This window comes from Neopsephotus bourkii, unplaced genomic scaffold (genome assembly GCF_033783945.1).
Source record: "Neopsephotus bourkii isolate Nb327-2 ecotype Australia unplaced genomic scaffold, CSIRO-AGI_Nbou_v1 NB_673, whole genome shotgun sequence".
In the NCBI taxonomy this organism is placed as follows: Eukaryota; Metazoa; Chordata; class Aves; order Psittaciformes; family Psittacidae; genus Neopsephotus; species Neopsephotus bourkii.
Window position 1 is genome coordinate 774,022 of NW_026901172.1, and position 14,317 is coordinate 788,338.

General features: G+C 42.5%; 1 protein-coding gene across 5 annotated transcripts in view; it reads right to left on the reverse strand.

Annotated features, from left to right (window-relative positions):
• The window catches only part of DAB1 (DAB adaptor protein 1), a 478,677-nt gene that overhangs the window by 458,744 nt on the left and 5,616 nt on the right, over positions 1-14,317 (reverse strand). The gene's annotated exons all lie outside the window — the stretch shown is intronic.

Sequence of the window (14,317 nt, forward strand, 5' to 3'; positions counted from 1 at the left end):
AACCTGAGACTTTCTGAACTCAGGAACAGGACTACGGGTCAAAGCTTTTCTGTGAGCTTCCATACGGATACTGCTGCCTGGGAAATATGGTCCCCATTGCTAGCAAGCTGCCACTTCCATCTCTTCCCATTTTGAAGTTCCACTTGCTCTGACATTCTAGAGTCAAGAGACAGAGGGAATCCAAAGAGCAGCTTCATTACAAGAAAGCATGCAGACCAAGTGGCATATAAATCAATTAGGCCCATGCACAGAATGAGGCACATTTCCAAGTTATTTGTCATTTAGTGTGAAGTTTCATAGGATAATCCTGGGATCCTCCAGAGCTGCACTTGCTCCTCTCCTGTTCCCCTCGCTGCATTTCACCATAGAATCATAGAATCATGGAATAGTTTGGGTTGGAAAGGACCTTAAGATCATCAAGTTCCAACCCCCCTGCCATGGGCAGGGACACCTCACACTAAAACATCACCCAAGGCCTCGTCCAACCTGGACATGAACACTCCCAGGGATGGAGCATTCACAACCTCCCTGGGGAACCCATTCCAGTGCCTCACCACCCTAACAGGAAAGAATTTCCTCCTTATATCCAATCTAAACTCCCCCTGTTTAAGTTTTAACCCATTACCCCTTGTCCTGTCACTACAGTCCCTAATGAAGAGTCCCTACCCAGCATCCCTATAGGCCCCCTTCAGATACTGGAAGGCTGCTATGAGGTCTCCATGCAGTCTTCTCTTCTCCAGGCTGAACAGCCCCAGCTTGCTCAGTCTCCACATGTATCACACTTTTACAAGAATCAGATTGAGTTATTCCAACAATGTGACTTTTTCCCATCATAAGTTATTAAGAGTTAAAGACATAATTCTGCTGAAGAGAAGAGATCCAGTAATAGTTTCCACAGTCCTGCATGCCCTGAATCAGAGCTGTCTCAGGAGTATATCCAAAAAACATTAACCTAATTCAAACAAGAAATGTCCTTCTCTACATGGCTGAAAAGTCCCTGGGAAAGATCCAGAGATTTGATTCCCTGTTTCTTCCCCAGGATGAGCACTTCAGGTGAACTCAGCTCATTACCTTCATCAGGAGCTGAGCTCCTGAGGTTCCCAAGTGTTGCCTTGAGCATTTCACTCCTACAAGTTACACATTTCCCTGTCTTTAACAACATCCTAAATCCAAACTCTTTAACATCCTGCAAAGGGGATACACACACACGCCCCCATATATACACATACTTAAAGCAGTGATTTAGTAATTTCCTTTCCCATCTAAAAACCCTATCTTAAAATAGAACTTTCGTGGCAGAATCAGCTACAAACCCATGTTCAAAACCAGAGCTTGCGGAATTCAATTTCATTATTAAAAAATTCCTTAATTAGCAAGGGTTGGGGTTTTTTTCCTTCCTTTCGTAAGATCCTACAAATCTTAAGGGGAAAAAAAGCCTTTTTGTGGTCCTTCCACGCTCGCACTAATTTACTCAAAAAGCCCACAGTAATTTCCCTGAATAGCTTCCAAAATGAATCCCATAAAACAGCCTCTCTCACCACAACTGTCTTTTTCGTGGGTGAGTTGAAGGATCAACCCCCTTATAGGGCTTATTTGGGGGGGGGGGCCCCCCCCCGGGGACCTAACACATCAAAACCAAACAAACCCCAAAACACCCAAACAAAACAGTGTTTGTAATTTTAAATTCATAAATACACGTTTTAAAGCTGCCTCCTCCAAGCTGCAGGCATCTTGCTCTATGTTAGAAATACACCAAAGCCAACAAGCACTGCAGCTACTGCAGCTATTCCTCCTTGGAAAAGAAAGTCTAACCAGAGGTAAATTTGACAAGTAATAAAATACAGCCTTGCCAAAAACACCAGCCATGAACTATCTACAACTGATCTCTGGTGGCAGGGAGGCATCTCCAGGGGAGACCGGGGCTTCCTGAAAAGGTCACTGCATCCCACACCAGCCTCAGCATGGGGACTGCTGATCTTTAAGGTCCCTTTCAATGCTGCCATTCTATGATTCTATGATCGGGGCAGGGTAGCTCAGTGCATGTTTACAGCATCATAATACGAGCTTGAAGCACAGAAAACATAAGTCAGGAATCTTGGTAAGCCAAAAAGCTGTGGTCACAAGCCTTGGCCAAAAGATGTGTTTGCTTGCAACAGCTGCTTGCTGTATACCCAGCAGAGCGGCATTCCAGCATCATTCCCAGGTGGCAAATCCCAGATGACAAGCTCCCCCAGGACAGCCACCTGAGCATCACTGTGCAACACCGTGACGCAGTCCAAGCTGAGCAAGCTGCAGTGACTTTGGCCTCTGCTGCGAAGGAGAGTTAGTTAGCAAAGCTATATAAAATGCTCCCACCATGCTTCATCCAGACTTGGGGAAATAGATGGAACATGAATCTACCACACCACAACTGCTTCAACAGCAGCCCTCAGATTTCAGGAGAACCCCTGAACGGGTTTCATTCCACCCAGGACACCTGCAATTAAAACTAAAGCTTTAGGATCCAACAGCGTACTTCTCCACAAGCTGACTTAAGACTCTGTAGTTAATGCTCTGAGAGATGACCCCATCTCCTGCGATTTAGCCCAAACAGACAATCCAGTTTGATGAATTGGTTAGAGGGATTTCCCCATTAATCTGAGCTTCTTCCAAGAGTTCAATGCCTGGAGCAGACTGCCTTTGACAAACTCCCAGTCCATGCAAATGAGGTAGGATGCTTTACCACTAAGGGAATGAGAAGATAGAGTGAAGATATCTGTGGATTGAGCAGAGAGGCGAGGACAGATGGACACACATAGCTTACAAACACAACACTAGGGAGCTTCATCCCCAGTATTAGACAGCAGAAAAACTTATTAACCATCAGTCTTCTTGCTAATACAATGGACATAACCTTAGAATCTTTGACCACAAACAGCCCAGCCTCTCCAAAATTTACTACTGGAAAATGCATCATTAAATCAAATCTGAGCATAGCTCAGAATCTCAACTCTCTTTGTTCCCTGATGCTGGGCAGAGGTGGAAGGAAAGGGAGGGGTGTTGTGAGCAAGCTGGCTCAGCCGATTTCTTGTAAATACCATAAAAATGAACACTTGACCATAATCTATGAATTGGATATAAAGAGAAAAAATAATTCTTAAGGAAATGAGTGCTTTTAAGTGCTTTTTGAGCATCAAATTGAAGAAAACATTTATGCGTTTTCCATCATGTTGTGAAGCACCATGTCAGGCAGGATCAACCACATTTGTGACAATACATGTAAATGGTTTTAACATTCTCTGTCCCTCTAAAGCACTAGCAAAGACTACCCAAGCCATCTGAGAGTTCAGGATTGTAATAGGGCCTTTGAAGAGATTACTTGCAGACTAATCATATATTTCCTCCTGGAAGCATTCTACAATTTGAAGTACCATATTCACACTGCACATTTCACCTCCCAAAATTACTTCTGAAAGAGCCAGTGAAAAATTATACACTGCATAGACACGCATATATCTAAATGATATGCATGTCTAACAGAAATAGATTATTTTCAAGGGGTCCTAAACTCAGCTCTTCTATTTGCTCATACAACTGCATGTTATAATAATTTATGTATAGGCATCTATGCATTTCAATCAGAGACACAATTGCCAGGGCTTTCTGCTTGCTCGTTTTTACATGTTCTTATAAAACATAATAAAAACAAGCATATCTTTAAAAGGAATTAGGCTGGGTTTTTAAAAGATAAGAAAAAGAATATAGTCTAAAACCCTGTAATGCTGAAAAACCTTCAAAGAAGGGGTATTTATCAGAACACAGAATTTTAATGACACTAGCTTGGAAGCAACCACCAAGAGGCACCTTCAACACATATTCATTATGCATCCTGTGCAGTGTCTTTCCCAGAAAACTCTTAATTCCACACCTAGCTTTCTAAGGAATTCAGGCTTCTAACTTGGTCTTGTAGATGCCAGCCAAGTCAGAATGACTCAAACAGCAACCGGTCAAAATCATTGGTCACCCAGTAACATGTTCAAGCACTTCAATGCATCCCACATTGCCACTTGAGCAAGGAACAGTGAGGCAATACTAATACACAAGCTATTTTTTTGATTAAAAACTCCAAAACCACACATGTGTGTGCACACAGCCACCTTGTTTCGGATGCAAAGTATGATTCCTCCAAATCCTGCTTTAAATGATAAGAAACCAAGAAACCAAGAAACAATAAGACTGGTTTGATACTTGGATGAACCCAAAAGAAAAAACCTACTCATCACCACAGGAAGTTTTCCTGACTGTTCAGAAAAAAGCCTGTTTCTTATCCAAGTGTACCAGCAGATAATGAATTAAAGTGCTTAGGGGTTTAGGAAGTCTTCAGGCAAGCAGCAGAGAAAACTGTTGGGATCCAGCTTATTCCCAAGCTCAGCCATTTCATCAGCCCGCAGAGCGCGAGCCGTGCTGTGCTGCTCTCCATTACAAGCAGTTTGCCTTCTTCTGGCTTTGTGTGCTCCTAATGAACTCCAAAGTAATAACACCACACTGGAAATACGTTGGGGCAGCAAGAAAAACCTGTAATTGCATTCCTGTATCTTTGTCATGCCTGGAAATGTCCAGTTTGAGCAGCAGTAACTTGCTAGAACTTCAAGTGAAACAAAAGTGGTTCGATTCACTGCAGCCCTTCTTGGTGCAATCAGAGTCCTGGACCTGCAAGAAACTGCATGAGCCATAGAGGATCATAGGTAAGGTGAGCAAAAGGCAAAGCTGACCTTGATTCACCTGATTTCATGGATGTGTTAACCTCCAGTCTCATCTGATGTGTGAATATGAAGCAGCTTTAGCAAGTCAAGTGTATTTATCCATAATTGCTATAACTACAGACATACTGTGGGATGGATAAAAGAAGGCTGACTGCATCCCTACCTGTAACGTTAACCCGAGTTATGAAGTGGGAGAACATAAAGAATACCCCAAACCAATCTGAAATATGGCAGGGGGGTGGAGTTAAATGATCTTTAAGGTCCCTTGTAACCCAAACCATTCTACGATGATTCCATTACATATATCTCCATTTTTCTTCAAAGCAGAAAGTTGACCATTATTATTTCTGATTCACCAGAAGACAGGTAAAGACCAGAAGAGAGCAAGCACTGTTACAGTGGGCTGAGGAGATGAACCACATCACTGTACTAATGCTGCTGCATCAAACCTCAAAAGCAAACAAGCAGTAATCACAGTGTGGCTCCAGTTCCTCACCCCCATTTCCTGTCCACCCTTCTGTTTTCATCTTGGCCTCTAGACTGTTCACAGTAGCCAGCTGTATAGAACTCCACAAAGAAATCGTTTGCTTTCTGTACATTCCAGTGCCATGGAATAGCAAAGATGGAGCCGTCTCCTTCCTTCCCAACACAGATATCATCCGCCTTATTCTCATGTTCCTGCAAACACCACTGACCCCGTATTGGTGCTGGACACAGAGAATACAGACAGCCTGACTCACAGAACACAGCTGCCTTTAATATCTTTATAACACAAAGAAATTAGATCAATCTCATAATCAAAGGTGAGTGTCATGTTCAAAAAGCCAAGGCTTTAAGATTGTTCCTGTAAAACCCTGCGGCACAGCAACACAAAGTTTAATTTTCTTCTGTGTTTTACCACAGAGAAGGGACAAGAACGTGGTTTCACTGCCCCATTCATGGTGCATCCTTGGGTCTTTATTGAAGTTACTGACTCCTGGATGCAAGAGTCTCCAAAGTAGCTTTCAATAACTTAATTAAAACAATAACAAAACCCCACACATCAAACTCTCACCACCTTCTAAATTGTCTTTGTCTCTGTGAGTGCAGTTGATCAGATAAAGGATATTAAACGGCCTTTAAGTCTGACAGCAAAGAACAGCTCTAATGGGAGTCCCAAATAGTGCTGCTAGCAATATACTGTACTTACAAAACTGTAACATCAAGATGCCAGAACAGAGCCGTGACCTATATTTCCTGCAAACCAGTTTTCTTCTTTGTGGAGTAGATGGAAAGAATCCAAGTGCTTTTTACGTTCCTTTTCGTTCTGCTGGAGCTATGCCTTATCTTACACATTTTTCCTACACCCAACTTTTCTATGCCCCGCAGCACTTAAAGCATGAATTATCTACAGTCTATTTATGCAGTTATAAACAATAAATACTGCAAAATCCTGTTTAAGCTGCAATTACCAGGAACAGAATTCTTTATACCTCATTTCCCTACTTTTAGGAGAAGCCGAACCTCTTAAAGGGGACTCCTAAACAGAAGAACTGTGTTACAGAGGAATAGAGGTCACACATTCCAAGGAATTGATGTGGATTCATTATTGATGGAGTACAGCTTAGCTGATGCTGTCAAAGCATGTGAGTTCACACCTTTCCACCCTCAAAAGGATACAGCCTCATAGGATGGTTTGAGTGGGAAAGGGCCTTAAGATCACCCAGTTCCAACCCCCTGCCATAGGCAGGGACACCTTCCACTAGACCAGGTTGCTCCAAGCCCCATCCAACCTGGCCTACCTACTCTCTACACCTTGCAGTACTGTACCTTTCCTAAACAGTGTAAACATGGGAAACATTAGCCATAGGGAAAGGCTTAACTGAGCTTTTAGCAAGGAGACACCCAAAAGCATCCACTGCTAGCACACGGCAAAACCATCACTAGGGGCTGAAAAGACTCAGAGAAAGAGCCGTTCTGCCCCATCTCTGAGGGTCACTGCTTGGCTTCTGCACACATGAAGACACCAAAGTTTTCAATATGAATATCAACGTGAGGAATTTACTCTTTTGGGTACTCCCATCCTACAGGGAAATTGTACCCTTTACGGAGAACAATAAAATCAAGACAATGTCTTTAGAAGAAATGAGGTATCTCTACCTGATTTTGACTCCCACTGCCTTGTGATATCCTTAAAAACTCCCTTTCTGCCTCAGGAGGAGTCACTTCACTCAAGCCTGGGACAGACACATGATGCTCAGAGCGGTCAACAAAACACCTGCAAGGATTCCTGCTAAGCTTGTTTTCCCCACCCCATCCCCTTCCAGCTCTCCTTGCCAACTGCAAGCACTTTCCCTCAGGCAGGAAGAGCTGGAAACAGAACACCTGATGCCGGTTTTATTCCAAGGCTGTCCCACGTGTGTTGAGTGGCAAAGAGAGCCATGCTGTGCCACAGCACCCACTTGTCTCAGGGAATTGAAATCGTTCTGTGTCTAACACTTTGAATGATTTCCCAACTTCTCACTTGCCCCATCTGCTCCTCTCAGTTCATTTTGATTTGTTTTAGCCTTTTGTGCCTGCAGTGGCACCAACAAAACTGCAGCATCACTGAAAGCTCCTCTGCTATGGAGCAGGGCCAAGTTCGCCTCAAATTCAGCCTCCTCCGAAAGAAAGATACCAAAACATGAGATCTCAGACCACTTCTGCTGTCTCTCTCTTCCTCCAAAACGTGCACAGGCAGCTACCTGGCTTCAGTGCTGAGCTCTACAATACACCAGCTATAAGACTACCAACATGAAAATTATAAAGCAGATGTCCACAGAATACAGCAAAGCACACAAATGCCAGATATCAGTCCCAATTTTCCTTTATTAGTTGGCCCAATTAGCCAAGGAATTAAGTCAAAATTACTTCATAGAATCCCAGACTGGTTTTGGTTGGAAAAGGGACCTTAAAGCTCATCCAGATGCAATCCCCTGCCATGGGCAGGGACACCTTCCACTGGAGCAGCTTGCTCCATGCCCCATCCAACCTGAAAGGGATGGGGCATACTTAAGTTTATGTATTACTTTGTTTGCTGTTAGCATGGTATTTCTAGGACCTCTAAGGCAAAAATGCCAGCTATTTGCAACACTGCAGAAACCAGGATTCTGAAACCAGACAGAACTTTTAGTTAGGTGGGAAAACTGATAAAAGCAATAGGTGAGACGCATACATGAAAGGGATCTTTTGTTAAGGCAGTAGGCAACCACAGTGCTCTCCTTGAACTTCAAGAGTCAGGATACACCCATCCAGGGTTTTAAAAAGGGCTTTAAATATGATAGAAGAAAGATGTTACTAAAAATCATTGACAATAACCACCACAATCTGCCCATACAAGATTCCCTTGAATAAAGACTAAGTGAGCAGAACCTTAATAAAGGAAACTGAAAAACCCCACTCTCACAGGCTTGTTCATCTCCCCACAGGCTTCAAGTCAGCAATGATCAGATTAATGAGGGTCCACAGAGATGTAGGTGCACGTGTGAGAATGCCATCAGTCCTATACTCACTGCTGAGCCACCAAGCACTGACTACACAGTATTGCACAGAGAGAAACAACTGATGGGGAACACTTAGTGCTCCTGTCCCTACTTGTGTTCAGTGCCACTGCAAGCATCATGCTGACAAAAGCTCAATGCTCTTAAGGCAGTGGCTGCATGTTGCCTTAGGTTTATGTTAAGGAGGTCTTGAGCTCAGTGAAAAGAAATGTCAATCCTCTCCAAAACTTTGGCATACACTTCAAGTGCAACATACCGAGCACCACAAGTGACTCGACATGTGGCTTGCTTTGGTATTTGTAACACATGTTCAGGATGTACCAGCTAACCATGAATTTCTGCTTTAGCTTCAGTAAAGCCCACAGTGAGTGTACCAATCCTCACCCATACTTGGCACAAGCTCCACTATGTCAAATCATTTAGCTAGACTTTCTTACAGTAGCCTCAGTGGTGTCTTATTTCCCCAGTGTTCATTCCTTCCTTCTGGTGAAGGTAATGAAATTTAGCTTTACAATTCAAAAGATATATGGCTATACATCTTAAAAGAGAGGTCACTAAACACACTGCTGCTGCAGCATCCTGAGCAGCCAGTCACTAAGCCGAGCTGGTCCTGAATTCAGGAGACGTTGTTCAGCGGCCATTGGGGAGTAAATGAGGCAGAAAGCAAGTTAGCCAGGCAACTGCAGGGCCAAGAGCCCAGTCAGATGTGGGAGCTGCAGGGGAAGCAAAGGTGACCAGAGCTAGAGAGCCAGAATCTGACATTTGCAAGGTAAATATGATGTTTGCCACTAATAGGTAGAAGTAGGAAGAGAAATCTCACTGGCAAATATGCTGGCTGCTTCATAAACTGCTCTTGGGAAGGCTGGAGTGCACGTCAGTGCACATGTGTTCATACAGCTGCTTCCATAAAGGGGGAAAACTAAATCAGGATACGTATCAAAAGAATGAATTATCTACCTTCAACGGACCCACCACTCTCCCTCAAAAAGCACAGCTGCTCCAGTCTCTGTTCCTATCTGTTGAGGTCTGCTGACAGGTAAAAAGTACTATTCCACCCCCAAATTTGTACCTCTGAAATAGGGGCTATATGATCCCCTTGTCACTGTGAAATTCCTTAGCAGGGGTGACATACAGCATCATTTCAATGGTGAAATCTCAGTTTCGACATACTGGAAGGAAAGTTGTCAGCCAAATACCTCCAGCCAATTGCAAAATACTCTAATTTCATTAATAATTTAAGAGGAACCTTTCTGTATGGCTCTTTTACTATACAACTCCAAGCTACTCCCCCACACAATTACAGTACCTGAACTTGGCCTTTTAAATGCTGCCTTGTGTAAACTCCACTGTGTTTTGCACCTGAAGTGATAATCTGAAGGCAATAGAGTCTGTAATAAGTTACATTATAGGTGAACTCTGCTCCAAGCCCTCCCACTAACAAAGGCATTGACCCTAGAACCCTGCACAAGGTGACACTCTTCCTACATGATTATCAATTTATTTCTTCAAAACATGCATACAGAATGTTACAGGGAGAGACAAGCATTTCCACAGGGGGGAAAACAGAGCTTATTTCAAATTAAGAAAGCCACTTAGAATTGAGATTACTCAGATTCAGAATGAACTGAGCAAACCATAACCTCCAGGACCAATAGTGATATTCAGCCTAAATCATCCCTCTATATGGGAAGAATGCCTGGTCTCCTGTGACTTGGCATTAGATAACCTGAGCTTGTGGAAAGTAAGCTGCAAAGAGAAACATGTAGAGGAAATAAAAGAAATGCCTGGTCAATCTAAATCCCCATGAGCAAGGAATGGTTCTATCTGAGCACTGAGTTGCTGAAGGAATTGGTAGTGGTACATGTGCCTTTTCATGGTAACCTGTGCAAACCTGGCCCAGGCTGATAATGATCAAACCTAATTACAATTTGACAGCTCTTCAGTGGCTTATGCAGTGCTTAAGATTTTATCACAAGTCTCATGATATTTATTCTTAAAGCCTAATTCCTAAAGTCAAGCAATTACATAAGATTTTCCACCTCCAATACAAATGACTCGGAGTTTCCACCCCATAAGCTCGGAACAAAGCTTTAAACATGACCTAAATGCAATCGAATGCTTTCAAACCTCAGAAAGAAAAGCACAGATTGTTTAAATTTGCAAGATTTTTGAGCAGAAAAGGTGATGTTTTAAGCACTAAGTCGGGAGCTGGAATGACTGGTTGACAAAGCTGCTCATGAAGCGTCTCATTTCAACTTCTGATGCTCAGAATAGACCAGCAGCCACTATCACAACCAGTATGTTCATGGCCAGTAGAAAAATAGGTTGGGAGAGTAGGACTGACCTCTCCTTGAGGCTATTGTCTAGGCCTTCATGCTGATACACAGCATGCCTCCTCCTCAAGGAAGCCTTATCTGGCCCTGCTGTCCTTCCAGGAAGCACATTCCCTTTCCAAGGTCCCATTTCAACACTTGATATCAGGACACCAATTACTTATTCTTTTTATTTTCTTCCAACATATACATTTAAAATTCTGCTGGATCCCTGTACAAGCTTCATAGAGCTGCATAGCCACACAGAGATGGATACAAACACACACAAATTACATCTCTAGAGGGTTGGAACTGAGTGAGCTTTAAGGTCCCTTCCAACCCAAACCTTTCTGTGATTCTAAGTGAAATAACAGACTTTAAACCAAAGCCATTGGTTCAAACTACAGCAAAATATATCACCTGCACAATGAATTGCTCCTATTTTCTACACCTTTGCAACACTGAGTGCCTTGCCAGAACTTAACACCTTTCCTCCAACACTGATGCCTGTCTCCTAGAAAGAAGTTGTTCCATCTCCCATACTTTAGTCCAGCTCAAACACCTTTAAATCAAGAAAAAGAGATGACAGCAAGGGAGAGGAGATGGTTTGCTATCCTACACTGGCTTTTGGCTAAGTTCTTCACCTAAGAAAGCCCTTCTGGCTGGGAGCAAGGAGCCAGCTGGCCCTGTACACAGCAACCTTGACTCTTTGGCAGTCACCAAGAGCAGACATATACTGCGATAATTCACCAGAACACATTCCCAGCCTCCAGACATTTGGGGACCTGGCATTTCCACATCAGAAGCAGTATCACTCCATGCATTACTCCTCAGTTCTACCCCAAACTTGTACAGAAGACTGGTCTGTGCAAGCTTTTAGCCCCCACAGCATCCCAAGGCAGTGAGCTTGCCTGGTTAACACCACCTTGTACAGACTTGTTCTGTATCTGCTGCTTCCTCGTTTCACGTAATACCCTTCACTTAATGTATCAGAAAAGAAAATTCCTTATTCAGTTCTCCATATGGTTTTAACAGGTCTCTTTTCTGGGGTGACCTTGTCTTGTTCCACTACCTCTTTTAAACTGGAGGGACACAGAAGCTTTGCCCAGGGTAGCTCTGCGCTCAGAAAACAGACATTCAGCTAAAAATCCTTCACTTCTGTTTCTGTAAAACAGTTCCTGCCTTCCTAACTTACTTGTCCAACCCAAACCTAGCATAGCAGTCCAGAGCCTTTAAAAGTGAGATACTCACCTACTTGCTCCAGTTTTCTTCCATATGATACTTACAAGACATGACTATACAGAATTCAAATTACACAGCTTGGAAGGAAATCAGACACCCATATCTTTGAGATCTCTTTGGCTTTAGATCAGGGAAACCTTTAGGTCCACCACATCAAACCAGAAGGCTAGGATTTTGATCATACAATGCGAAAGATGGTAACACTTCAACCCTAACCTGCTGCAACAGCCAAAACAGTGAATACTCACTGCAACCCTGCTGTTTTCTTTCTGATTCCTAAGAGGAATCTCAAAGATGTATAATAAAAACTGGAACGTTTCAGACACTAAGCACATCTGACCCTTACGTAAAACTATTCTACTTCAATAATGTGAAGGAAATGATGCATTAGTATCCAACAGGACTGTTATAATTTGTAAAGACAGCAGGGATGCTGAAAAGCTTTCTTTTTTTTCTACTATTAACAGTCTGTCTGTTCATAGTAAAACACGCACTGTACCAAAGTGGGATTATGACTTGAGAGGCCACTCATCCTGATGTCCTGATCTCAGGACATGTTCTTCCAAACTCTCACATGCAATTTACACTTACACGTCCACTAATGACTGTTGGGAAATCATTTATATGGAAAACTGCTGTAGACAACTTGTGATTTAACTGAAGTGACACCACCATTACCAACAAAGAACAGACTCTCAGTCCTAACCAAGGCTTGACTCCAACTCTACACAGTCCTCCTGTGCACCAAGCCACAAAGCCTTTTGCCCATGGAAAATACTTAACCAATGTACTTTAAAGCATGAATTTAAGCTCATTTGAAAGGCTGAAAACCCATGTGGAGGCATGGTTATTTCAATAGCGAAGTTGCAATTTTCAGTTTAGCTTTAGCTAACTGAAGGCATTTAAACATTAAATCTATATAAGCCAGTCCTAATCTGAAAGACGTTTCTGATAAGGGCCTGTACCAGCTTAACAGTGTAGGGGAAAATAGATCAATTTAAAGGGAGACTTGCTCAGTGATCATGTACATCTCAGACCTATGACTGGAGGGACTTTGGCCTAGTGACAGTAATGACACACTTTAACACAAGCCTGACATCATCTCTTCATTCGCCAGACAAATAAGATTTCACATTGGAAGACAGTAATGACAACAAGTTAATATTTTCACTCATAAGTCATCTGCCCAAAGAGCACTTGACCTTCGCTGTTATTTCCACCCAGCTTGCAGTAAAGCACCTGAGTGTGTGCAAAATGTAATGAATAAAGAAATATTAAAAATGATAGAACGCTATTAAAGTAGGTCACAATTCAAACAGCACGATCACGGTGAAGAGGATGTTTGCAACTACATCACTCACAATCCTTCGCACACAGGATGAGCTACTCTATAATTTATTTTGCCTAACAACAGCTTCTGTCCATATTCTCTCTCACTTCATCCCCAAAGACTCTATTAACGCAGCCCACTGTGCCGCATGACCGCATAATGCCCACATGAGGCATGAAATGTCACAGATCACAGCTTTACACCTGGCCAACATAATATATTCGTCAAATTCTTCCAAGCAGTGGAAGCGTTTGTTGTTATTTTGTGGGTCAAGCCACACAGAGGCAGATGGAATGGGCACTTTATTTACATGTGAAGTCCCTAAGCCCATACATTTTATTTATGATGAACAAAATCTGGGCTTACACAGTCATCTAAGAAGCTTTGAACCACAGACGCTGTTATTTTACCAAGATAAGGAAGAGTGGTTTCCTCCAATGCTTCTGCATGACAATGAAGATTCATTCTGCTCCTTAGCACTACATTCCACATACTCTGAACATCTTAAAAAGCTCAGGTCTGGGATTTTGATTCACATCCTGAGAAGAGACCTGCATAATTAAGACCCACCTGTATGTTAAGACAACTCCAACAGACAGGAACAGAATGGTGAGACTCCCCGGCTGCACCACAACCCTGTGTAACACAGAGTGGAGTGGTCAGCTCTTCCTTTTAACCAGAAATTCAAGACACATAGATGTAGATATTGGCTTTACCCATCCTTCCATGGACTACAAAACAATCTAAAGCATCCACAAAGGCAGGAAAATGTAGAAAGGAAATCCTTGGATGCAAAAATATATCACTTTATGTAAATTTTGAGTGATTCCAAATCAGCATTTTTAATTACTGACATTGATGTTACCATGAGAGTTTGGGGGAAATTTTGACATAAATAGGAAAAATCTTTGCTATAAGGAGAGTATTAACCCTGTTAGCTTTTGATTATCTGTGTTGCACATGAGTATTAGTGACATGGGTAGCCTAGAAGCCTAGCCTGCTTATGTTTTAGCTTGCAGGAAAACAAAATCTGAAACAAAAACAGGACTTCTAGTAGAAAAGAAAAATAAAGAAGTATCTACTATTACACTACTCTTCATATATTTCTAATACAATGGATGCATGGATGTTAATGTGTCTGCATCATATCTCATCTCTCAGCACCAGCCACTG